Source organism: Kogia breviceps, chromosome 5 (assembly GCF_026419965.1).
Source record: "Kogia breviceps isolate mKogBre1 chromosome 5, mKogBre1 haplotype 1, whole genome shotgun sequence".
Lineage (NCBI taxonomy): Eukaryota > Metazoa > Chordata > Mammalia > Artiodactyla > Physeteridae > Kogia > Kogia breviceps.
The window spans coordinates 122,003,067-122,030,579 of record NC_081314.1 but is presented as its reverse complement, the minus strand read 5'-3'; the positions used below and the strand labels follow the sequence as shown (position 1 = coordinate 122,030,579).

Sequence of the window (27,513 nt, the reverse complement as noted above, 5' to 3'; positions counted from 1 at the left end):
ATACCTCTCTTATGGATGTAAAAACACACTCACATGAAACTTCCCTTCACACAATTACTGATTCAACTCCTGAAATTTTTTCTGATTGTTTTCTCACTTTTAAAAACTTAGATCACCTTCTACTTGAAGTCTTTTTATTTTTTTTTTTCCACAGTGACAGTGCAGAGGAGTGATCTTATTTTCATGGTAATAAAAACAGGGCTCCTCATCAAGGCAAAGCTGATAAGTGTTGATTATGATGGCCTCTCTTCCCTACACTCCACTTCTATTTCTTACTATGTGTTTCTGTTTTATCTTCTCTAAGCCAATTCCCTATATTAAAGCCACTGTTGGGCCTCTCTCTCTTTTTTACTCCTGATCACAACTTTAATACGGCTTCCATAAGCATCACACCCTTTGAACAACAGCCACTTAACTCCTTTTGGAAGAGGGAATAGGGACTCCACAGGTTCAGGACCCACACTTCCCAGAATAAGGGTATTCACTGCTTCCTGACAGTTCCAGGTCTACACAAAGAAAAAACAGCAAGAAATCTAAGGCCTCCAAAGGACAGATGAGTCCCTTTCTGCCTGGAGGAACATCAGTGTGGGAATACAAACAACTGAGATAATGACCCTGTCATCAAAACCTTTTGGATTCAATCAGGAGGGAAAATCATGCGGGGAGAATGGATGACAAAGCCAACCGTTAGAGGATAAATTCCAACCCCCTCTGCCTTTTTATAAAAGTCCTTTGGGATATGAGCCTCCCAGCCTTTGAAACCTCCTCTCCAACTAATCCTGACCTGCGGGACTGCATTCTCAAGTGCATCAAGCTCCTTCTTGCTTCTCCACCTTGGTACCTATAACTCCTTCCACCTGGAAAGTCAGTCCTTCTTTGTCAGCCTGGCAAGCTCCTTCTTTCCCACTTCAGATTTAACTCTGTCACTTCTGGTGAGTTCTCCGTATTTACTCAAGGCAGTTCTGCACATTTTACCATCTCTTTGCTCCAAATACATCCATAGAGGCAGGCAGGAACTATGGTTTTATTGTCTCTAGCACTTAGCTGTGGAGTCTGATCCCTACTAAGGGCTTAATAAGGCTTAGGTGTTTGAGTGGCCAGGAGCATAAAAGAGTAATTAAGTGGTTATGTTCTGCTATTAGGCAAATCTGTGTTCACATCCAGCCCTGGTACTTACTACCCAGGTGACCTTATGAAATTTCCTTAAGCTTCAGTTTTTCCTCTGTAAAATGAATATACTAACTATCTTAGAGGCTTATTGCTATGATAAAAAGTGATATGTGAGGAAATGCAGTTAAGGCTTGGAAAACAGTTGTTACTAGTATTGTCATTATTACTAAGAATAGCTTAAATATAATAGAGTAAAATTTCGTATATCAATGTTGAGGATATAATGACTAGAAGAGCAATGGGTCAGATGTAGGTAAACCCCAGCAAAGTTTCTGGAGGAAGGGGCCTTTAAAATGTAAAGGTGTTAATGAAAACAGAAGTCATAGACTGGAGAAAGAAAATACTGAAGGAAGAAACAATGATACCAGGAGCAGATAAATAACATTGAAGTATATGGAAGGAGGTTGACAAAATAACGATACTGAGACATAATGGTGGTAAAGATGTTGAACAACAGGCAGAGTCACCAAGATGGGACATGGATCCCAGTGAAAGCTCTTGAGTCATGAAATAAAGTGAGTATTGGAAATTTTTCATGCAGTTGTATCTAAGATCTTTTTGAAGCAGGAAGAGACTTGAAGGTAGAGAGAACAAATAAAAAAGACTGCAGTAAACCAGGAAGTCCATGTGGATACCAGAGGGCTGTCCCTTACATCATGCTAATGAGCTGATGCTAAATGGGTTCACTTTGGCAATTTTTTGGGAGTGTTATTTACACTTGCCGACGAAAAGCCACTTATTGACTGAAGTTGAAGCAACCAGAAAAACAGCTTTACTTGAGAAGCTCCCAAAAGGGAGAAGAGTCAGCACTTTTCAAGCATTTGCTGATCAAGACTTTTGCATATCTGAGCTCCTGCACATCAAAGAGGACTTCCCACTGGGTTTGCTTACCCCTTTAACTAAGTCCTTGAATTTAAGGACAGGAGAAGCTCCTGTAAGTGGAGAATTACAAATAGTCAGAAGTTGCATTCAGAGCAATATAGCTGTTCTTCCTATTAGAAAATGATGCAGCTGGAGTGTTATTAATTGAGCAAAACTACTGCGCACCTGGAGCCTAGTGATCTTCACCCAGGGGTTGTAAAATCAGCAGGTATCAGAATTCATTTGTGAAGTGCCTCATGACTGTCCTGAAAGATTGGGATCCAAAGGTGAAAAGTCTCTTCACAAAGAGGTCAGATCACTAAGGTCAGGATGCTCAGGACTGGGTCACAAGGGTCAGAATGCCCTGCCAACAAGACTTCAACCAGAGCGTAGAACTGGAAGAAACCTGTGGGTGAGGGTGAAGCAAGAGAAAGATAAATAGGCTTATCTGCCAGGGTTAAAGAAATACGGGCCACGAAATCTGGCAAACCTAACTGTGTTTGGAAACAGACTTGTAAATTTAAGTTGGGTTAATAAGAATTTGACATATTTCAGAGCAATGAAAGTGTACTTGTCTCCATATAAGGCCCAAGGTGTCAATTTCATTATTTGTTGCATACAGTCAAGACCTAACCCACTGGTGCCATTTTCTGTGTGTTGTGCTTAGAAGAGATTATATTCTTTAGAAGTTGGATCTGAAAATGATGACATTAAGATTCAAGCACTGGGCTTCCCTGGTGGTCCAGTGGTTAAGAATCCACCTGCCAATGCAGGGGACATGGGTTCGAGCCCTGGTCCAGGAAGATCCCACATGCCACAGAGCTACTAAGCCACAACTACCGAGCCTGTGCTCTAGAGCCCACAAGCCACAACTACTGAAGCCCGTGCTCCGCAACAGGAGAAGCCACCATAATGAGAAGTCTGTGCATCGCAACAAGGAGTAGCCCCCGCTCGCCGCAACTAGAGAAAGCCCGCGTGCAGCAACAAAAACCCAACACAGCCAAAAATAAACAAATAAATAAATTAAAAAAAAAAAAAAAGATTCAAGTGCCGACAGTTTCCTAGCATTGTATTCCATATATTTGCAGAGACCAAAATGAGACATTAATTACTTAAGGCATTAGCTTTAAATATGTATCAAATGCATTTTAAACAGTTTTTGTCTGAAATTTTAATTACTACTTTTCTAGAAAAAATATGAAGTGTCTCAACTTTGGGTCTAGTTTATTTCATTTCATATTTTTATGCTGAAAGTTATAGCACCAATAGATTTGACAGAGCCAATAATTTGGAATCATCCATTAACAAAATAGCCAAATGGAGGTTTACAATAAAAAATATTAGATATGTACCACGTTATTTTTTAAAAAATACATTGGTGAAAGATAGCTATTATTATGAAAACTTACATTTTAGGATGCTTTGTAATTCACAGAACATTTTAAAATATGTTACTCCATTTGATGGCCACTAGACACAGTATACCATATATAAGTAATCAAGTTAATTGTGAGATACTTTTGATATTAAATGGCAGCTGGACATATTAAAGACAATGGACCATATTTCCATTTTTGGCATGTGATTTCAATTAGCTCAAATAAGATTATGTATTTCATCCATGTGAGCTGTATCAAAAATAAATTCATATGACTTAATGTTATTAAAATGTTATCATCTTTGGCTTCCTTCTTCTCTGGAATGTACCAGGCACCATGCAGAATGTGGAAAGTTTACATAATACAGAACAACAATATAAATTTTCAGATGTAATTCTGTTGTCTTTTCAAGACATACTGCAGTAGGACTAACGACTATACATCTCAACTTTAGCAAGATCCAATTTTCCATTCTAAACCAAAGAGTCACTCCCAAGATTTAGACTTTCATTTTGTAAAATTATTCCATTAAAAATACACAAGAAACACCAAGACTGTAAAATAACAAAAATGTGTGGCTATAGACAAAACTGTTGTCTTATAATGAAGTGATGCTTCATTAATCACTTTCAAACTGTACATTCTGACTTGTAGATGACTTCCAATGTAATATATTGAGTACTGAAAGTTGCATGTGATGATTAATTTAGTATTTTACAATAAGAAGAAAAGTTGACATTTGTAAGAGCAAATTAATACTTGATGAGATAGTCCTGAAGATGATGATCTTATTGTGACAGTCCCTTCTCCAAATGACTTGGAAGAGCCCTAAAACCTGGGCTGTTATCCTAAGAAACATGTTTAAAATACTTCACTTTAACCAGACTCTGAGGTTTCCTTGGAGTAAAACCAAGCATTTGATATGCACCCCAGGTAATTATTTCACATACAAGATCAAAGTTTTATATTTCTTGTTTGACTTCCAAAATCAGGCACAACTGGTGTTCAAAGCATACTTGTTTATTTGAAAAATAGTGTTAAAGTCATTTCCTCCCATAGATGCTATTATTGCTAGTTAATTTTATTAGCCATTAGTAAAGATCTTTCTCTCTAAGATTGGCTAATTTTCATATTCATGAGAATTTTTCTCATTTTTATAAAAGCTAAAAATTCAGAGGAAGTATCATGAGGTAAGACAACAACTTCAATTTAATGTGTTTTATAAAGTCTCTTACTCTCCCCTCCATCCCTTCTAGGGATTTAATGTGGAAGGAAAATGTTATAGCACGTTCTCAATCCAATTGTTAAATTATGAACTCTAGACTAAAAACACCTGTGTTCAAATTTTGGCTCCACCAACTTGAGCAAGTTATTCAAACTTTCTAAATTTCTTTACCTATAAAGTAGAGAATACAGAATATATCTCATAGGTATCTGTGAGAACTAAATGAGATAATGTTTCCAAAATGACTGGCCCTTAGTAAGTATTCAGTAAACATTAACTATTATTTCATTATTACTTATAACTTGTCCTTACCCATTTCCCCATCTAAGAACTTAAGAAAAATAAATCACAGTCTATTCAAATGTCTGAGAGAAAATGTAATAGGTACCTCAGACTCTATCTTCACTCTCATTAACCCAGTGTGAAAACCAGAATGGGTCATAGTTTATCAGACCAAAGATCAGACTTATATATTCCAACTTTTCCCATATTTCACCTTTTCCCTCTTCTTTAGTATACCCTTTTCTCATATTTTGTTTACTCTGGCCCAATTTGCTGTTAGAGATAAATCACTCATACATTAATGGTCCTAGCCATTCCCCTCCTCCTGCTTGCTAAAGAGGATTTGCCATTGTTCTTTTAGTTTCTTCCCATCCCTGGCTGTGTACTGAGAATCTTCCTTTGCCAGATTGATTCCTCTGATCTTCTGTGATGCAAATTCAAAAGGAAAGTGGTGGGAATAAAAAAGAAACAAAAATCCAACCAAACAACCCCCCAAAAAATAGTACTCAGACTGGGTCAGGGGAAAGAGTCTCAGAGAGTTTTGGAATTAAGAAGCATGGGAGCAACTACAGTGTGTGAAACAAGAACAGAAAGGGATTTAAGAGGCAATGCATTGGGCCTGTGTTCTCTTTGTGGCATTCTAGAAATAGAAGGAGAGAAGTTTAGTTATTTGGAAATAATATTTTGGTTTCAAGTCTATAACTCTGAGACTGGACCACATGGTCCATGGCTTTATAACCATTACCTAAGTTAAGTGCATGACTAAAATTTATCATAAAGTGTGGGAAGAAAATTTGCAGATACAAATAGTTATAGTAGTGCACTAGGACAATCCCTGTTGCTCACTGTTGGCTAAATAGCTTTAAGCACTGGGCTCCACCAAGCAACAATCAATGAATCTGTTCAATCAGCCTTAAACAGCTACATTTGTTGTGGGAAAAGAAAGTGGGGCATGAGAGGAAGGTCATGTCCCAGGTCTCAGGTGATTCCCTGGGACAGCCACCAAGTGTAGGTTCTTGGCTTTGTGTAGGAAAGAATTCAAGAACAAGCCATAATAAAGTGAAAGAAGGTTTATTCAGCGAGATACACACTCCATAGACAAAGTGTGTGCCATCTAAGAAGGCAAGAGGCACCACGGTATGGGATTGTCAATTTTTACTGGGGTGAGTAATTTCGTAGGCTAATGAGTAGGCAGAATATTCCAGCTATTTTGGGGAAGGGGTGGGGATTTCCAGGAATTGGGCTAATGCCCATTTTTTGGCCTTGTATGGTCAGCCTCAGAACTGTCATGGTGCCTGTGAGTATGTCATTTAGCTTGTTGATGTATTACAATGAGTGTATACGGAGGCTCAAGGTCTAGTGGAAGTTGACTCATCTGCCATCTTGGACCTAGTTGGTTCTAACCAGTTTATGTCATGTCCTCAATGGCTGTCATTCTTTTAAAGGTTGTGCCCTTCCCTCTTCCTGCCTCACATTCATTGAGTAACATTATCCATCTGTATTGTAATTTTCCTACACATTTAAAAATACTTAATATTTCTCTTTCTTGCTTTATATTTTAGCCCACAGGTTTCTGCTTCTCTGTCTTCAAGATAATCTTTAAATTCATGAACACTTTTGGGAAGGGAATATTTTTGTTACTGAACACAAGTTCATGTGCCCAACACACAGTGAGGCCAAACAAACCTAAATGCTGGAATTTGGAGCAGAGGAAGGTTTATTGCAAGGCCAAGCAAGGAGAATGTTCAGTTCATGCTCCCCAAAAAACCCCGGAAGTCCCTGATGGTTTTTTGGGGATGAGTTTTTATACACAAAATCTGGGATGAGGGCTGCAGGGTGTGTGACTGCCTTCTGATTTGTTGATTGTGAGGTAACAGGGTGGTGCTCCAGGAATCTTGTACCCAGTCTGAAGTTACCATCCTTCACCTGGGTGGGGGCCTGAGTTCCTGCAGAAGAACTCAAAGATATTGTTATGTATATTCCTTGAGGAGGAACCAGGACCCTACCCCATGATTGCACTATTGTTTCTTGACTGCTTCTCCCTTGTTTCTGCATTCCCTCCCTTTCCGGATTAACAACTGTTTGAATCCACCCTTTTGGAACTCAGGGAAGGTCAAGGAGACTGAATGAGACCTATTTCCTACAAACAAGAAACAGGGACATGGAAAGGATTTGTACTGGGGAGGGCTCCACAGGGTCCTGCTCTGTTTCATTTTCCCACAGGAATCATCATTAGCCTCTGCAGTCTTGAATGGTCCCTAAGAAACAAACAAAGTATAGATGCATTATTATCTTAATTCCAGACTGGACTTCTTCCCTTTCTCCTTTTAGTGCTTTCTCCACAAATCCTGCAGCTTATCATCCTAAAAACAAATTTGATTGCCAAATTGCAGCAGAATATGCCACTTTGGCATAATGATGATTTTGAGCTAAAGACAATTAAGAAAAAGCTCTCTACCCTCCCCCTATTTGTCTAAGCAGGACATAAACTTGTAAAGGTGTCTTCCCTCCCCTCTCTGCCAGAAGGACAGAAGTTAATCACCAGAGACAACTCTAGACCCTTATCAGTCCAGAGACAGCCCCAGAGAAACCTATGTATCAAATTTTTACTAAATAGCCCTTATCGTCCATTAGTTTCCCCCATATATTTATCTTCATAATTTGCCCCCCAGATACTCAATGTCCTTTTCCTCTGTCTTACCATTTCTCTAAAAATTTATTATTCTTTTCTCAAGGTGACATATAAGCCCAAGTTCTAATCACCTTTTATGTGTTAGTCATCACTGGGTACTTCTATGTGTATGTACTATGCACATGTTAAAAACTTCTGTTTGTTATTCTCTTATTCATCGGCTTTTGTGAGTCTGATTTACAAGGCATCAGCCAATGAACCTAAGATAAGAAGAAGGAAAACAGTTTTCCTCCCCCAGATTACCATGCTCATGCTTTAAAACTTCTGTTAACTTCTTCTTTTTTTTTTTTTTTTTTTTTGCGGTATGCGGGCCTCTCACTGTTGTGGCCTCTCCCGTTGCGCACAGGCTCAGCGGCCATGGCTCACGGGCTTAGTTGCTCCGCGGCATGTGGGATCTTCCCGGACCGGGGCACGAACCCGTGTCTCCTGCATCGGCAGGCGGATTCTCAACCACTGCGCCACCAGGGAAGCCCCTGTTGACTTCTTAATACCTACAGAATAAAAGCCCGTCTCCATAGATGGCTCTTCCAAACTGAGCCCCAACCTGTTTCTCCAACCACTCCTTTCCAAAACATTCTCTACTGGTCCATACAAAAGCTTTTCCCTACTGCCTGAAGACAATTTACCCAGGACCTGGGTAGGATATTCTCTTATATGTATTGTTTTCTCTTTCTACAATAGCCTTCCCCGGGAAAACTTGTACCTCGAACTAAACATTTTTTGACTCAGTTTATATCTCACCTCTTCGTTGTGGCTTTCCCTTAACTTCTGCAGATAATACTGGTACTCCTGAAGTACTATTTTTTTTTTTTTAACCTCCTTTAACCATGATAAAAACAAAAGAGAAAATTCGTATACACCTCATGTTACAAGTAATAAATTGGGGGCTATAGAATTGTGTGTGTGTGTGTGTGTGTGTGTGTGTGTGTGTGTGTGTGTGGTACGCGGGCCTCTCACTGTTGCGGCCTCTCCCGTTGCGGAGCACAGGCTCCGGACGCGCAGGCGCAGCGGCCATGGCTCACGGGCCCAGCAGCTCCGCGGCACGTGGGATTTTCCCGGACCGGGGCACGAACCCGTGTCTCCTGCATCGGCAGGCGGACTCTCAACCGCTGCGCCACCAGGGAGGGGCTATAGAATTTAAAGAATTTATTTGAGGGCAGAAATGGCAAATTTGCCACCATTGCCTTAACAGCCAAACAGTTGCTCCTTCTGTGTACCCCTGTAGATTTCTAGTCGTCCCTCTATTACAGTGCTTAGCAGGTAGTACTGAGAATATTTGTCTCAGTGTGTCTCCTCTGTATTTCTAACTGGATTTTTTTCCTGAGTTTAAGGTTTCTATAGCCCCAGGACTTGGTATGGTTCTTGGTATTCAAATTTCTCCTGAGTAAATGAAACAATGTGTCAATGAAATTGTGTTTTTAATTTAAGAAAGAAAGGGAGCTAGAGTTAACTTTTAACAAAAGCTTCTAAACAATTTACCAGACATTGTGCTAGATTCTACAAAGCTCATGCAAATTTATTTAATGAGTTTTATCAAAACTCCCTGTTTTTATCAAAGCTGATTTATATTACAGAAAATATAACAACTTTATAGCACTTTAACCAAATGAAGTAAATCTTCTAAACATTCAGGAATTAGGTGCTTGCTGAAGACTTATGAGAATTGTTGAAGAGGCATTTCTTATGTATTAATAAAGAAAAAAAAATCAGTGGAAACTAACTCAGAATCAAAGCAAAAGAGTTAAACACAGCTAATTCGTTCTTTTTCCACAGATGTAAACCCAGCAGTCTTTGCATCTCTTTTATTCATGAACTTGGCAGTAAACAGTCTCTCCATTCTGCTGTGTGTTCTGTTTTATTTTAGGCTCTTTGGTGGCAGTAGCAGACCATCTCAACCCAGCTTAAGCAAAAAGGAGATTTTGCTATAGGAATTGAAGAGTGTCTCATCAACTCCACACCTTTAAAGGGATTGGAATCATTAATAAAACCTGTTAGAAACCCTGGCAGTGACTCTCAATCTCTCTCTCCCTCTATCTCTGTCTCTCTCTCTCAAAACTTCTCTCAACCTTTCTGTACATAGTCTCTCATCTCTATGATTCTCTTTGCCTGTTTCCATCATTCTTCTTTGTTATCTGTTTCTGTTTCTACATGGTGGGAGATGGGTAGCTCTCCAACATCCAGGGACTTTTTTCATGTTGCACATCTCTAGCCATGTTTAGAGACGAACTAGATGACTCTGAGTATCAATTCCTTGGAGAAGGAATCTGATTGGCTCAGCGTGATCAGGTGTAAACTCTGGACAATTCAATAGTAGTAGTCAAAGTCTACTACTTTTGCAATAGGCAAAGGCCTTACAACAACCAAAGAGAAGCTAGAGATATGTAGGGGTGAATTTCTCAAAGAGGGGGGGAGTGTCAATTGAGCAGATACCCCAATAATTGCCCATTTCACACATATTCTTACCTATATTTTTCCTTACATTTAAGCCAATCAGAGTGTCTGTATGTTACATTTTTATTAGATTTTCAAAACACAATATTGAGGAGTCAATTTCTCAATGAATTTGTGGTAGATTCAGTCCTAAAAATTTAGACCATTATTTCCTAGGCACTATAAAATCATTACAGATGATTGAATCCACACCTTACCTGATTGTTATATAATTATCTCCACTTTCCCAAATAGAGAGATGCTTTCAGCTCAATGTAACTAAAACTAAAGAAAATCAGCAAAGGAAATGTATTTTCTTATTACATTATAGTCATGTTTGTGTCATAACAGAATGGTTAAATGAAAGGGACATACCCATATCACTGCAGGACCAAATTAGCAAATCAAATAGTTTTGGTGTGTTCACAGAATAACTGATTAGACCATGTAACCTCGAGAGAGCAGTCTCCAATACACAGAAACGCCACATTGGAGGATCTGCTGATCTAAGGATGTAATTGGATGTGGATGAATGGGTAAATCAGAAAATGCTTACCAAATTCTTCCCTAATATTGCCTAGTTCAAAATAATTAGGCTCCAGCCTTTAAAGACAGAAATAACATTTATTGACTCATTGTTTTTTAATATAAATACATTTGTAAAATAAAATCACTCTCAAAATTTACCAAGTTTCCTTTTTTCTTAAGACAACCCCTCAAAAGTAGCTGACCAAAAACTCCTGTGACTAGGCAATAAACTGAGTGTACACATTCATCTTCTTGTTCTTCCATAATGCCATTGAAATGATAATAAAAGTGTTCAAAAGAAAATAAATTGATAACAACATCATAAAAGGAGGTGATGGAGGGTAAGAGGGTGGACAAAGAAGAAAATGAAAGCAGATGGGAGTCACAAGGAAGTGCACCCCAAGGATGAAGGAAATCATACACTCAACAGATTGTACACTCACTGAAGAATGTGTCAATTCAGGGAAGACCCTTCTTCTAGGAGAAAATATGGAGAAACTGGAAGCTAAGAATCAACAAATTAAAGAGAAAGAATGGGAAGTGAAACTGTGTCAGACAGGGTCCAACTGGGAAAACAAAAACCTTTATAGGTATCCCAAACCAGAAGAAACCAACCACTATAGAGAATGTGTTATTCTGATGATGGGGAGAACTGGGGATGCCCAAGGACTTGACATGGTGATGCAGCCCAAAGATTAGCAATAGCAGTAAGCTTCTATCACCCCTAAGGGCTAGAGGGACCAAAGGATATTTAGTGTTACCAGAGCTCAAAGTCACAGCTGTTCAGCAGCACATGAAACAGTGGTAAGCCTGCCCACTAGAACCTGAGACCACAGAGGAAAGGATAGATTGGCAGGGGAGGTATGGAGGAAACACTATACTTCTCGAAATGCTGCCCAAGACACTGCTGCTGCCTAGGACACAAGACAGGGAGAAATACCCTGGCTTCTCTCTTCTTTCCTCACTCCAGTCTTCTCCCTGTGCTTCCCGTTGGCTGAACCTGGCCAATTGTCAAGGGAAGCTGAGAAATAAGGTTTCTCCTCCATGGAGGAAGGCACACAGAGGTTGAGATTACATCTGAGATTATATAGCCATAGGATAATCAAGAGACAGTTGTCAGGGAAATACTTTCTATGGAAACTAACTCTGACAAGCAAGAACTAGGGTCTTCGGTGGGAGTTACTCCCCTAATTCTCATTATTTCTTTTCCTAGGAGTGGGGAGGAGAAGGTCTGCCTGCCTACCCTTCTCTTCTACACAGTAAAGTGCATCTGCTGTTCTTTACACACGCAGTTCCTGGCAGAGAAAACCCATTCCTGTTATATACACTCATTAACGGAGTCTTTTATTCACAACATTAAGTAGACGACGGAAGAATGTCATTCACTTGAGGAAAACTAGAGGGTCAAAAAAGTAATAAGATGAACAAACAGAACAAGTGATACCAGAGAACACAAATTATTTACTAAACAAAATTATAATTAGTCTCTTCAGAGACATTCAAAAGTATGTTACACACAGGGGCTTCCCTGGTGGCACAGTGGTTAAGAATCCACCTGTTAATGCAGGGGACATGGGTTTGAGCCCTGGTCCAGGAAGCTCCCACATGCTGCAGAACAACTAAGCCCATGCCCCACAACTACTGAGCCCATGCGCCACAACTAGTGAAGCCCATGCACCTAGAACCCATGCTCCACAACGAGAAGTCCATGCACCGCAACAAAGAGTAACCTCCACTCACTGCAAATAGAGAAAGCCCACGCACAGCAACAAAGACCCAATGCAGCCAAAAGTAAATAAATTAAATTAATTAATTTAAAAAAAATGTTGTCCACAAAAAAAATCTCACATTCAGGAAGAAATTACTGTGAAAAAGGAGCAATTAGAAAATGAGCATTCTTGGAAATTAGATACAACTGGCAAATTTTTAGAAATTTATTAAAGTGTTGTAATATGAGTAAAAATAATCTTAATTGAGAACATAAAGCCAGACCCACTAAAGATTAAGTATATATGTTGAAGGAAAACTGACCACATTATAATTTACAAGACTTTATTTGGGCAAACATCGATTCAAGCTGGGCGGCACCAGACAGAAAGGAGTTAAGAACACTCCACTGACAAGCTGGGGAAAGGCTTTTATAGAGAAGACAGAAAAGCAGAGCAAAGAAATTATTTGATTGGCTATACTTTAAGGAGTTGCCTTATTTGGGAAAGCCTAGTTGGATGTTTGTCATTAACTGACCTCAAGTTTCCTTTTCTCAGATTCGAGAGCATTAACTCTGGCTTAGGTTTTGGTTTGCTTACAGAGGCCACCAAGGTGTTTAAACCACCTCAGTCTAATGGCCTTGTTTAATTAAATATATATGTAATTAATATATATAACTTTATATATAAATTTATATATGTATAAAATATATTTACATAAATATAAAAGAAAAAAATTAATGTATATAAAATATAACTTTAATATAGGATACTTTATATTTTATAGATTTAATATATCATTACTTTAATATATATATTAAAGAAAAATTAAGAGACATGGAGAATTGATCAGGAGTGTCAATATCGCTATCTGAAAGTCTCGAAAAAAAAAATAGAAACAGAAATTCAACAGGAGAAAATGGGAGAAGTCAGAGAGGAGGGAGGAGGAGCAAAGCCATGGGAGTTAAAGAAATGCCCAGATGCCGACTGGGTACATGATGAGAGATTCATATCTAGACACCAACAAGAGGTAGATATATCCTTTAGAGTTCTCAGTCTGAGGGTAACAAAAATGTGAGGGTATAAAATAAAGACATTTTCAAACACACAATGAGTTATCTTTACTTGCCACTTCTTAAAAAAAATTGTGGTTTCTCTTCAAACCAACAAAAAAGGCATTGAAGAAAGAGAAGCCATAGGATCTAAGAAAGAGTGTACCCAAGAGTAGTAGGCTCTGTGGCATGTGAGAAGAAAAATGGTCAAAACTGAAATGCAAATATCGAGGGTTCTAACCACAATGTTTTCAAGAACAAATGGATTGACCTCCACATATAGTATACTTAAAAGGCAGGATTATCCTGATGCTAAAATGAAAGCCTAAGCTGCTTCTTCCAAAAAAGACAATTAAAAGAAGATGGGAAACTCATGAAAAAGCAAAGACTTACATGAGGAAATGTTGACCAAATATGAAGAAAAGTGCAATGTGGGATGATTTTGAGCTCCTCGTGGTGTGGAAGGAAAGAGAGCTCCATGACTTCCACTCTTAGAGTGTCACTTGTCACCTGGACAAGGTTTAGTGAAGTAGGATTATAATATTCTGCCTAGTTCTATGGTGATTAATAATTACTATAATTATAATATTGAAAACATTTATTGGTTCTGAATTTTAGAATATAAAATATAAAGGGTTAAATATATACTTAATTTTAATGGTAAGAGAAGGAAGCTGAAAGGAGGGTGAATGAAAAAGACACTGGAGACCCCTTTACATTCACCTCCATCTGGAAGATACAATATCTGGATTCCATATTCTATCTTCTACTGACCAAATAACCTTGTGGCTGACAGGGTCTTGGTGCTCTGGCTGGGTGTCAGGCCTGTACCTCTGAGGTGAGAGAGCCAAGTTCAGAACATGAGTCCACCAGACACCACCTGGCTCCACATAATATCAAACGGCGAAAGCTGTAGCAGAGATCTCCATCTCAACTCTAAGACCCAGCTCCACTCAATGACCAGCAAGATACAGTGCGGCACACCTTTTGCCAAACAATTAGCAAGACGGGAACACAAACACATCCATTAGCAGAAAGGCTGTCTAAAATCATAATAAGGTAACAGACACCCCAAAACACACCACTGGATGCAGTCCTGCCCACCAGAAAGACAAGATCCATCTTCACCCACCAAAACACAGGCACTAGTCCCCTCCACCAGGAAACCTACACAGCCCACTGAATCAACATTAGCCACTGGGGACAGACACCAAAAACAACAGGAACTACGAACCTGCACAGCCTGTGAAAAGGAGACCCTAAACACAGTAAGTTAAGCAAAATGAGAAGACAGAGAAACACACAGCAGATGAAGGAGTAAGGTAAAACCCCACCAGACCTAACAAATGAAGAGGAAATAGACAGTCTATCTGAAAAAGAATTCAGACTAATGACAGTAAAGGTGATCCAAAATCTTAGAAATAGAATGGAGAAAATACAAGAAACATTTAACAAGGACCTAGAGGAAATAATGAGCAAACAAACAATGATGAACAACACACAATAAATGAAATTTAAAATTCTCTAGAAGGAATCAATAGCAGAATAACTGAGGGAGAATAACGGATAAGTGACCTGGAAGATAAAATAGTGGAAATAACTTCCGCAGAGCAGAATAAAGAAAAAAGACCGAAAAGAATTGAGGACAGTCTCACAGATCTCTGGGACAACATTAAACACACCAACATTCGAAATATAGGGGTCTCAGAAGAAGAGAAAAAGAGAGGGACTGAGAAAATATTTGAAGATATTACAGTTGAAAACTTCCTTAATATGGGGAAGGAAATAGTCAAACAAGTCCAGGAAGTGCATAGAGTCCCATACAGGACAAATCCAAGGAGAAACATGTCAAGACACTTATTAATCAAACTATCAAAAATTAAATACAAAGAAAAAATATTAAAAGCAGCAAGGAAAAACAACAAATACCATAGAAGGGAATCCCCATGAAGTTAACAGCTGATCTTTCAGCAGTAATTACAAGCCAGAAGGGAGTGGCAGGACACATTTAAAGTGATGAAAGGGAAAAACCTACAACCAAGATTACTCTACCCAGCAAGGATCTCATTCAGATTCGACGGAGAAATTAAAACCTTAACAGACAAGCAAAGCTAAGAGAATTCAGCACCACCAAATCAGCTTTACAACAAATGCTAAAGGAACTTCTCTAGGCAGGAAACACAAGAGAAGGAAAAGACCTACAATAATAAACCCCAAACAATTTAAAAAATGGTAATAGGAACATACATATTAATAATTACCTTAAATGTAAATGGATTAAATGCTCCAACCAAAAGACATAGACTGGCTGAATGGATACAGAAATAAGACCTGTATATATGCTGTCTACAAGAGACCCACTTCAGACCTAGGGACACATACAGACTGAAAGTGAGGGGATGGAAAAAGATATTCCATGCAAATGGAAATCAAAACAAAGCTGGAGTAGCAATTCTTATATCAGACAAAATAGACTTTAAAATAAAGACTATTACAAGAGACAAAGAAGGACACTACATAATGATCAAGGGATCAATCCAAAAAGAAGATAGAACAATTGTAAATATTTATGCACCCAACATAGGAACACCTCAATACACAAGGCAAATGCTAACAGCCATAAAAGGGAAAATCGACAGTAACACAATCATAGTAGGGGACTTTAACACCCCACTTTCACCAATGGACAGATCATCCAAAATGAAAATACAAGCTTTAAATGATACATTAAACAAGATAGACTTTAATTGATATTTATAGGACATTCCATTCAAAAACAACAGAGTATACTTTCTTCTCAAGTGCTCATGGAACATTCTCCAGGAGACATCATATCTTCACTCACAAATCAAGCCTTGGTAACTTTAAGAAAACTGAAATCATATCAAGTATCTTTTCTGACCACAATGCTATGAGACTAGACATCAATTACAGGAAAAATCTGTAAAAAATACAAATATATGGAGGCTAAACAATACACTAGTAAAGACTAAGAGGTCACTGAAGAAATCAAAGAGGAAATCAAAAAATACCTAGAAACAAATGACAATGAAAACACCACAACCCAAAACCTATGGGATGCAGCAAAAGCACTTCTAAGAGGGAATTTTATAGCAATATAATCTTACCACAAGAAACAAGAAACATCTCAACTAAACAATGTACCTCACACCTAAAGCAATTAGAGAAAGAAGAACAAAAAACACCCCCAAAGTTAGCAGAAGAAATCATAAAATCAGATCAAAAATAAATGAAAAAAAGAAATGAAGGAAGAAATAGCAAAGATCAATAAAACTAAAAGCTGGTCCTTCAAGAAGATGAACAAAATTGATAAACCATTAGCCAGACTCATCAAGAAAAAAAGGGAGAAGACTCAAATCAATAGAATTAGAAATGAAAAAGGAGAAGTAACAACTGACACTGCTGAAATACAAATGATCATGAGAGATTACTACAAGCAACTCTTTGCCAATAAAATGGACAACGTGCAAGAAATGGACAAATTTTGAGAAAAGCAAGACCTTCCGAGACTGAACAAGGAATAAATAGAAAATAGAAACAGACCAATCACAAGCACTGAAATTCAAACTGTGATTACAAATCTTCCAACAAACAAAAGCCCAGGAGCAGATGGCTTCACAGACGAACTCTATCAAACATTTAGAGAAGAGCTAACATCTATCATTCTCAAACTCTTCCAAAATATAGCAGAGGAAGGAATGCTTCCAAACTCATTCTACGAGGTCACCATCACCCTGACACCCAAACCAGACAAAGATGTCACAAAGAAAGAAAACTACAGGCCAATATCACTGATGAACATAGATGTAAAAATCTTGAACAAAATACTAGCAAACAGAATCCAGCAGCACACTAAAAGGATCATACACCATGATCAAGTGGCATTTATCCCAGGAATGCAAGGATTCTTCAATATACACAAATCAATTAATGTGATATACCATATTATCAAACTGAAGGATTAAAAAACATATGATCATCTCAATAGATGCAGAAAAAGCTTTTGACAAAATTCAACACCTGTTTATGATAAAAACCCTCCAGAAAGTAGGCACAGAGGGAACTTACCTCAACATAATAAAGGCAATATATGACAAATCCACAGCCAACGTCATTCTCAATGGTAAAAAACTGAAACCATTTCTTCTAGGATCAGGAACAGACAAGGTTGTCCACTCTCACCACTATTATTCAACATAGCTTTGGAAGTTTTAGCCACAGCAATCAGAGAAGAAAAAGAAATAAAAGGAATCCAAACTGGAAAAGAAGAAGTAAAACTGTCACTGTTTGCAGATGACATGATACTATATATAGAGAATTCTAAAGATGCTACCAGAAAACTACTAGAGCTAATCAATGAGTTTGGTAAAGTAGCAGGTTACAAAATTCATGCACAGAAATCTCTTGCAGTCCTATGCACTAATGATGAAAAATCTGAAAGAGAAATTAAGGAAACACTCCCATTTACCATTGCAAGGAATAGAATAAAATACCTAGGAATAAACCTACCTAAGGAGACAGAAAACCTGTATGCAGAAAACTATTAAGACACTGATGAAAGAAATTAAAGATGATACAAATAGATGGAGAGATATACCATGTTCATGGATTGGAAGAATCAACATAGTGAAAATGACTATACTACCCAAAGTGATCTACAGATTCAGTGCAATCCCTATCAAGCTACCAATGGCATTTTTCACAGAACTAGAACAAAAAATTTCACAATTTGTATGGAAACACAAAAGACCCCAAATAGCCAAAGCAAACTTGAGAAGGAAAAACACAGCTGGAGGAATTAGGCTCCTGGACTTCAGACTATACTACAAAGCTACAGTAATTAAGACAATATGGTACTGGCACAAAAACAGAAACATAGATCAATGGAACAGGATAGAAAGCCCAGAGATAAACCCACACACATAAGGTAACCTTATTTTTGATAAAGGAGGCAAGAACATACAATGGAGAAAAGACAGCCTCTTCAATAATTGGTTCTGGGAAAACTGGACAGCTACATGTAAAAGAATGAAATTAGAATACTCCCTAACACCATATACAAAAATAAACTCAAAATGCATTAAAGAACTAAATGTAAGGCCAGATACTATAAAACTCTTAGAGGAACATATAGGCAGAGCACTCTGTGACATAAATCACAGGAAGATCCTTTTTGACCCACCTCCTAGATAAATGAAAATAAAACCAAAAATAAACAAATGGGACCTAGTGAAACTTAAAAGCTTTTGCAGAGCAAAGGAAACCATAAAGAAGATGAAAAGGCAAGCCTCAGAATGAGTGAAAATATTAACAAATGAAGCAACTGACAAAGGATTAATCTCCAAAATTTACAAGGAGCTCATGCAGCTCAATATCAAAAACACAAACAACCCAATCCAAAAATGGGCAGAAGACCTAAGTAGACATTTCTTCAAAGAAGATAAACAGATTGTCAACAAACACATGAAAGGACGCTCAACATCACTAATCATTAGAGAAATGCAAATCAAAACTCCAATGAACTATCACCTCACACCAGTCAGAATGGCCATCATCCAAAAATCCACAAACAATACATGCTGGAGAGGGTGTGGAGAAAAGGAAACCCTCTTGCACTGTTGGTGGGAATGTAAATTGATATAGCCACAATGGAGAACAGTATGGAGGTTCCATAAAAAACTACAAATAGAGCTACCATATGACCCAGCAATCTTACTCTTGGCTATATACCCTGAGAAAACCATAATTCAAAAAGAATCATGTACCACAATGTTCATTGCAGCTCTATTTACAAGAGCTAGGACATTTAAGCAAGCTAAGTGTCCATCAACAGATGAATGGATCAAAGATGTGGTACATATACACAATGGAATATTACTTAGCCAGATAAAGAAATGAAATTGAGTTATTTGTAGTGAGGTGGATGGACCTAGAGTCTGTCATACATAGTGAAGTAAGTCAGAAAGAGAAAAACAAATACCATATGCTAACACATATACATGGAATCTAAAAAAAGAAAAAAATTTGTTCTGAAGAACCTAGGGGCAGGAGAGGAATAAAGACACAGACCTAGAGAATGGACTTGAGGACACGGGGAAGGGTAAGGGTAAGCTGGGACAAAGTGAAAGAGTAACATTGACATGTATACACTACCAAATGTAAAATAGATACCTAGTGGGAAGCAGCTGCATAGCACAGGGAGATCAGCTCAGTGCTTTGTGACCACCTAGAGGGGTGGGATAGGAAGGGTATGAGGGAGACGCAAGAGGGAGGAGATATGGGGATGTGTGTATATGTATAACTGATTTACTTTGTTATAAAGCAGAAACTAACACACCATTGTGAAGCAATTATACTCCAATAAAGATGTAAAAAAATAAATAAAATAAATAAATTATAGTGGTAATATACAATTTAAATAGTATGAATCTGGTCAATGTAAAAATAATGGCACAGCTTAGAGCCAAGTAAATATCAGGAAAAGGACAAGGAAAGACGTGGAGAAGAACTAATTTTCTTATCTTAATAATGGGACATAAGGAGCTAATGAATGTCAACTTTGATGAATAAACACAAAGTTTGATAATGATGTGACTAATCAAAAATTAAGGGGGTGGAAATCAACCGGAAATAAAGAGAGTATAGCAGCACATTCATCACTCTCCATATGAAAAAGTAGAGAGATATTTTAAGTTGTAAATTTGGTGGGTTACAATTGTTAAACATGGGTGTTAATGTGAAATTGAGGTATGAATGTACAGTTTAGTGCAGGAATTGCAAATTGGTAGCCCACAAGCTAATTCCGCAAAAGAGATCTTTTTTCTTTGTTTATTTCCTATATAATGTTTATAAAAATTAAGAAACTTAACCAAAACATTCATATTTCCCGTTTTTCTTAGAAAAAGTAGTGGAAGAAGCATCTAGCAGCACTGAAGTTGCATTCCTGCGTGGGAGCAATTGGCCAGAGCTGACAAACAGGTTTCCCTTAGATGGAGCCTGTGCTATGCTGTTGGCCACATTCCCCAATCCTCCACCTGTGTTCCTTACGCCCTGCTTTATTTGTTTACTTTACCTGCTCGTCCTCTGTAAGATTGGAGTTTATGATCTCATTGACAGTTATGAAGTTAAACATCAGAAGAACTGCATATGGTTCAAAATTGGTACCTCTGGGGAAATAGGATCAAGGGTATGGGAAGAGTGTAGTTTGGGAGATAATACTCTTTCATTTCTACCCTTCAGTACTGTTTAAATCAGCCCTTTTGTTTTTTATGTCTGTTTGTCTATTCTACGTATGTCTATGTCTATGTTTATGTCTTACCTGGCTCTAGCCTAGTCACAAACTGATTCAGAGATAAAGCTCAGGAAGGAATAAAAAGACCCTATTGTAGTAGAAGTGTCAAATACAAGTTGGAAGATGGCTTTCAAAGCAATGGTTCCATGCCAGGAGTCCATGGATGCTAAAAAATAATAAAACAAAAAGTCAGAAAAACTTATCTGCTGGTGGATATAATATTGATATAATGTTTCTCTGCTCCTGCTTGTGGCCAGCTGTTAACTCTCACAAATAACCATGTGCTCCTCTACATTTCCCACCCTTCCTGGCTGGATGTTGCAATTAAGTGACTAGACTCTAGCAGACAAGATGTGGGCAGATGTGATGTAAGCGAACCCCAAGCTTGGCCCATAAACCCTTCCCAAGCAACCTTTCATATTTCTTAACCTCCCTCAGCAATTTGGAAGCCAAATGTTCAAGATGTCTTAGCTGCAAGACAGAGGGTGCCTATCTCTCCCATATTGGACTGTGATGTGAACAAGAAATAAGCCTTTGTTGTGAGATTTGGGGATTGTCTGTTCCAGCACTTATTGTTAATTACCTAAAACAGGGGCTCTCAAACTTATCATGTTTCAAAATCATCAGGAGGGCTTGTTGAAACACAAATTGCTCACAGGTGATTTAATATTAAGTCTCCTGCATACTAGCATTGAAGCCATGCTTATTGTAACTTGACTGTGCTGAAATGAAGATGTGGGAAGAATGGATGATGCCAGATTTCCAAGATGTAACCTAAGGGTGCATTTGTCATCACTGAGGTGACTACAAGCAGTCCAGAAAGTGATGACTTCAAGTTACCTTGAAGCATAATTTCAATTGCAGCATGATTATCATCTTCTGGGAAACCAGAGGGCAGACAGATCAGCCTCCTCTGAGGTCACCCCTGTTGAGAAAAATCGTGGGTCAGACTGCAGGTGAAAGTATAGGAGAGAAAACAACCAGACACTACAAACAATGGTTCAGTGCCATCATGGGAAAGTCATGTCATTGAGTCATGATAAGTGCCACTATCTCACACCTATATGTCGTTCTCTTACAGTTTTAAATAGGAACTCTTCATTTCTGAATAGAAGCAATAATAAAAAGTTAACTGCCAGAGGAAGGAAAATACCCAATAGGAATCCCACAATTTTATGTCAAGAGCATTGGCAGAAAAAGAATGCATTTCTAAAGACTGAGGAGTGACAGACCCAACCCTAGAGGTTAAAAGCTGCTATTAGACAAAATTCAATTTTCTTATTTTCTCTTTTCAGATATGAAAAATGTGCATCTATGTAGTAGGTCTTTCTACAGTATTTTTCACAACAGTGATTTTACCATATTGCTCAATTTGTCATTTTTTTTTTAGAAAAGGTAGTTTTGTATCCTCTTCAGTAACTTCATATCCTTCTCATACCCTCTACCACAAGCCACAGAAACTAGTCTTTCTTTTTATATATAAAGATATAAAACATTTTCATTTTATGGTTTAACTTACTAATTTTTAATTTGTTAATTGTCTCACCATAATATGATAATAAATTATCCATGTTTTTCAGAAACTTTTTCTATTTCATGTGTTTCTCTTAGTTTTTTTGCATAGATCAAATCATAGAAAGTCCTGCTTGAACATTGCTATTAATATTCCTGAACAGAACTTTTTACTGCTAGTTATTGAGAGTCAAATGAGAATGGTCTGATTATCCTGTTTGATTTTTCCCATTCTACTTGCAATCCAATGGGATATTCACTCTTGACATTATTAACTTTTCACATTTAAATTTCAATCCTCATTTATAAGCCATCTGTTGTACTTAACTCTATAGGTCAAAAAATAAATTTAGATTTTTCTTGACTCTCTTGAGGAAATTTGAATGCAGGAAATGAAGAACTAAAATGGATTTTATACAGTTTTGTTGTTCAAAATTTTTTAACATTTCAAATTACTAAGGAAAAGGTAGCCTTTAATTCTATTTTATTCATATTGTTTTTTCTTAATTTTTAAAAAAAATTATTTATTTTATTTATTTATTTTTGATTGTGTTGGGTCTTCATTGCTGAGTGCAGGCTTTCTCTAGTTGCGGCGAGCGGGGGCTACTTTTTGTTGAGGTGCACAGACTTCTCATTGCAGTGACTTCTCTTATTGAGGAACACGGGCTCTAGGCATGCAGGCTTCAGTAGTTGTGGCATGCGGGTTCAGTAGTTGTGGCTCACGGGCTGTAGAGCATAGGCTCAGGAGTGTGACGCACGGGCTTAGTTGCTCTGCAGCATGTGGGATCTTCCTGGACCAGGGATCAAACCCATGTCCCCTGCATTGGCAGGTGGATTCTCAACCACTGTGCCACCAGGGAAGTCCCTCATATTGTTTTTACAATAGACATTATTAACTACCGATTATTTACAAAGCATTGTGCTAGGTGCTGAGGAAGACTCGAACATCAGAAAGACACGATCTCCTCTGTCTTCATAGAACTTAGAAGTAAGGTGAATTAATAAGTAGTTATGGTCCTGATAGTTGTTTAAAAAAGAGACAAGAGGTCCTAAATGGAGTCACTTGTGCTAAGTCCACATCACCAAATGAGGACTTAATACCTAACTTAATTAGTTTCACCCTCTCCCAGGAGTGGAATATTAAACCAGTCAATCTGAAATGACCTGGTCAGCACAAATGAGATAATCTTTCTGATAAACTCCTGCCATCGTCTAAAGGAAGGTGACCTTGCCACAAATAATCTGCTCTTTGCTAGTAAATTCCACCCACTTCTGCCTATAAAAGTCTTTCAGCTCCTCAGAGCTCCTTTCTATTTGCTAGATGGAATGCTGCCCAATTGTGGATCATTGAAAAAACCCCAAAAGGTCTTTAAAATTTACTCAGTTGAATTTTGTTTTACAACATAGTAAATGTTAAGTTCCTTAAGAAAAATAGAACTTAAAAGCTACATATCAGAAGATAGATTATTTGGAAGAGGAATCAGTGACAGTTTCATGGCCACCTGAATGAGTTCTTGAAGAAGTATAGGATATTGATTATAGAGAAGGCAAGTGGAGTTGGGAGGAGGCGGTACTATACAGAGCATTTCAGGGGTGGAATAACTTTGGAAGATGGTTATAAAGACAGTGGAGGGTATCATTAGTGATAAGGCTGACAAAAGGCAAATGGGTACCAAATTATAAAAGTCTACATGTAACATTCAGGAGTTTGGAGTTTACCTCGTGGTCCTTAAGGGTGTGACAGATGAGTGAAAGAACGATAGTTTTGTTTTAAGAAGACTGCCTGATCACAGGAGTGTACAAATAAATTAAGGAAAGTCTGAAAATCAGATTTATGAGCTATTGATGGGAGAGAAATTGTGTGGGTCAAGCCGAAGGAGAAATCCAAGACAACTCTGCAGTTGAGAGGCTAATTAACTGGGTGAATGATCACTCTATATGCAGCAAAAAGGAAGTCAGAAGAAGCAGCTTATTTGGGGAAACATGTTGCTACAGACTTGTTAAGTTAAAAATGCCGCTGGGATACAGGAGGGGAAATACAGAGCAGGCAAATGCAAAGATGGAGGTGAAGCTCAAAAGAGGGCTGGGTATTGTTAAAGATTTGGAAAATGGTTAAAGCCTTGGGGGGTTGACTGAAATCAAGTGAAAGAGTCTGGGGATAGAAATGTAGAAAGCTAGTAATTATTCAGGACTAGCATCACCCAAATTACTTCATTCACACTAAATTCAAACACTAAAACTGACACAGCTCCCAGAACTTCCATAATAGAGAGAATGGTCAACAACATCAAATGTTAAAGAAAGAGAGAAAATCTATATAAGTAGTCTTTTGTATTTCCTCAGGTCAAGTGTAGATTTGGCAGTTAGCTAGGTCATCTGACAGAGTCAGAAATCAGACTGGATAACTCCTAACTCCCCCGATCCACCTGGAGTCTGAATCATTCATTTGGATTTTCTAGAATTGACTGCATAGTGTTGTAACATTGCGTCTTTTGGCTAACAATATGCTCCTTAAGGGTAGGGCTTTGACCTTACAAATGCTTGGCCCTTAAAGGAAGCTTAATACTTTTTTGTTAAATATAGTAGTTGAATGAAAATAGGCCTCAGTTGTATATAGATCCTCAACCATTTGCAGGAGTAATTAGGAATTAAAGAGAACCAAGGATTCAGTATAATTCAGTATTCCATGTTCCACGGCCAGTAGAACGCTGGTGAACAGAGGGCTACCAATGATAAATTTGATTTAGAGGCCCTAGGAGTGAACAGTAAGGCAGTCTTCCCATTGCTACCAGAAAGACATGCTTCATGGATTAATTGTTATTGTCAATTTACAAATGAGTTTGCAGAGACAGACAGGTTAAGTCACTTCTAGAAGACCATACTGTGTCAGCAGGAGATCAGAGCCTGAAGGAACTGGTTTAGCACAGAGCTCCTAATCTGTAACCTAACAGAGAGATTCCAAACTTCCCTGAAACTTCACATCTTGGATGATGAGGTATGAAGTTTTTCCCTGAGGTTGTTTTACATGAGCCACTCAGGGGAAACGTGCACTTTTAAGTGACACAGAATTACCAATGCCACTATTATCTTTTTCAAAATCATATGGGGCTTTCTTTATTAAAGATAAAGTGGAAATTCTTCTTGATAGGAAGGTAAAACATATCCTACCTCCACTCTCCCCAGAAATAAACATTCCCTGCATAATGAACAAATATGGGACAAACATATTTACTTATGTTTTATCCAGCACCTTTAAAATGATTAAGTGGATCCTTACCTTCCCTTGTCAGAGGTATATTAAGTATTGGTTTAAAAGGTTCATTTCTTCAATACAACCAGGAATAAGCTGAGATGAAGTTCAATTTCTTTTTTGATCTCACTGCAATCTTGAAACAGGGCACAGAAGAGTTAACCTGAGGCCCAGACAGTTTCCTGCTGATCAGTAAAGAGTGAGAGCTGCAGCTGAATGTCAATAACTCCAGTGAACTTGGGTAACCCAGCTGAGCCCCTGCTTGCCAGAGCTGGAGGAGGTAATCAGCTTGACCTGTGTGACCTTCCTGAGGCTGTGCTCTGTCCTGCATCTAGAAGCTTCTTTGCACAGGACTCCTGCTGCTCCACTGAACCCCTTTGAGAAGAACTGAACCTGAGTCAGCCTTAAGAGGAAACAAAATATAAATTAGTCAATGCTAGTTATAGATTGCACAATATAGTTGGTGATTTAAAAAAAAAAAAATTAGTGGCAACACATCCTGGAAACCTCACAATGATTTCCAGGAACAGCTATGACAACTGCCCTTCCAGCATTGAAGTTTATATAAGAGTTCTGTCAGCACTTCACAGTTTCTTTGTGGAGTTGTGTTTCATCAAATGCTTTCAGCTTTCTGGTTTTGCTAAATTGATTTATCATTGTTTTATTGTTTACTTGTCACCATTTTCATTGCATAGTCTCAAGGATGTCATACACAGAGTTTACATCATATATTAATAGCGTACTTCCTGGACTTCCCTGGTGGCACAGTGGTTAAGAATCCACCTGCCAGTGCAGGGGACATAGGTCCGAGCCCTGGTCTGGGAAGATCCCACATGTCCCAGAGCAGATAAGACCGAGTGCCACAACTACTGAGCCTGCACTCTAGAGCCCACGAGCCACAAGTACTGAGCCTGCATGCCACAGCTACTGAAGCCTGCACACCTAGAGCTTATGCTCCACAACAAGTCACCACAGTGAGAAGCGCACACACCGCAACAAAGAGTAGCCCCCTCTCACTGCACCTAGAGAAAGCCTGTGAGCAGCAGGGAAGACCCAACGTAGCCAAAAAATAAAAAATAAAAACAAATAAATAAAATTAAAAATTAAAAAAGAGAGCATATTTCCTAAGATTTTCATTGCATTTTGAAAGAGCACTCCATGTTATTCTGTTCTATAAAAGAAACTTGAACAATAATTTAAACTCCTGTCTATCTGTGTCTAAATGCACGGTTATTAAAAGAATGTTATTCATGACGGAGAGTGTGAATGCTAATTCTGCTGTTTAATTCCACAACTTACATAACCAAGTAGAGCACAGCCAATAGTACTTCCCATAAAAGTAAGGAAGAGTGATTTGAATAATCAAGATTACCTACTATGCAAATCCATAAATAAGTCCCATAACAAATATACAGTTTATATTCCTGAGAAAATGGGGTTTAAATGTAACAAAAGGATTCAACTGCCTTACACCCATAGTGGTGCTCAAGGACTCCAAACTCAAAGGTACATTATTCCATCAAGGAGCTCAAGGCTTCATTCCTACCCTAAAACAAATTAACTCCCAAGTATGTTTATTATGCGTGTTCAGTCTTTAGTATGAAGGAATTCTTGATCATGACTAATGGCTTTTGCCTGGAAAAAAAAATTATTTATATAGTATAATTTTCCTTGGGTTTTATAATAATAATTTTTAAAATCATCATTTAACAAATTGCTCCATAAAAAGTGAATTCTTTATCAAATGTCATCAGCCACCATCATTACTTTGAAGATTAAAGAAACAAAGGAGATGCAGCTTCAGTGTGGGCAAAGGAAACAAGCAAAGTTGGAAATCGCAATTTGAGATCAAATACTATAAAATACCGTCTAGCCTTCTTTGGACAAGCACACATGGTTAGACTACAGAAAAAAACAAACAAAAGAAGCCCTGCTAACAAGTCTATATTAAGCTTAACGTTAAACTCTCAACTTGGTCCTAAGAGAAATAACACTATTATTAACTCTAAGATGAGCTGAGGTAATAGATGGTAATAACTTGAGGGAGATGACACCTATATATTTGACCACAACTGTCAAACATACACACACAGAAAGGCTACATAACAACTGTA

The 27,513-nt window shown here is 38.0% G+C and overlaps 1 long non-coding RNA gene across 1 annotated transcript in view; it reads right to left on the bottom strand.

The window, feature by feature from the left end:
* LOC136794332 (uncharacterized) overlaps positions 1 to 25,661 on the bottom strand; it is a 50,011-nt gene extending 24,350 nt beyond the window's left edge. Inside the window, exons 1-2 of the long non-coding RNA XR_010840939.1 lie at positions 25,427 to 25,661; positions 21,478 to 21,562 (exon numbers count right to left, since the gene is read on the bottom strand). This is a non-coding gene — a long non-coding RNA (uncharacterized lncRNA). The remainder of the gene's footprint in view (positions 1 to 21,477; positions 21,563 to 25,426) is intronic.
* Positions 25,662 to 27,513: the final 1,852 nt, after the last annotated feature.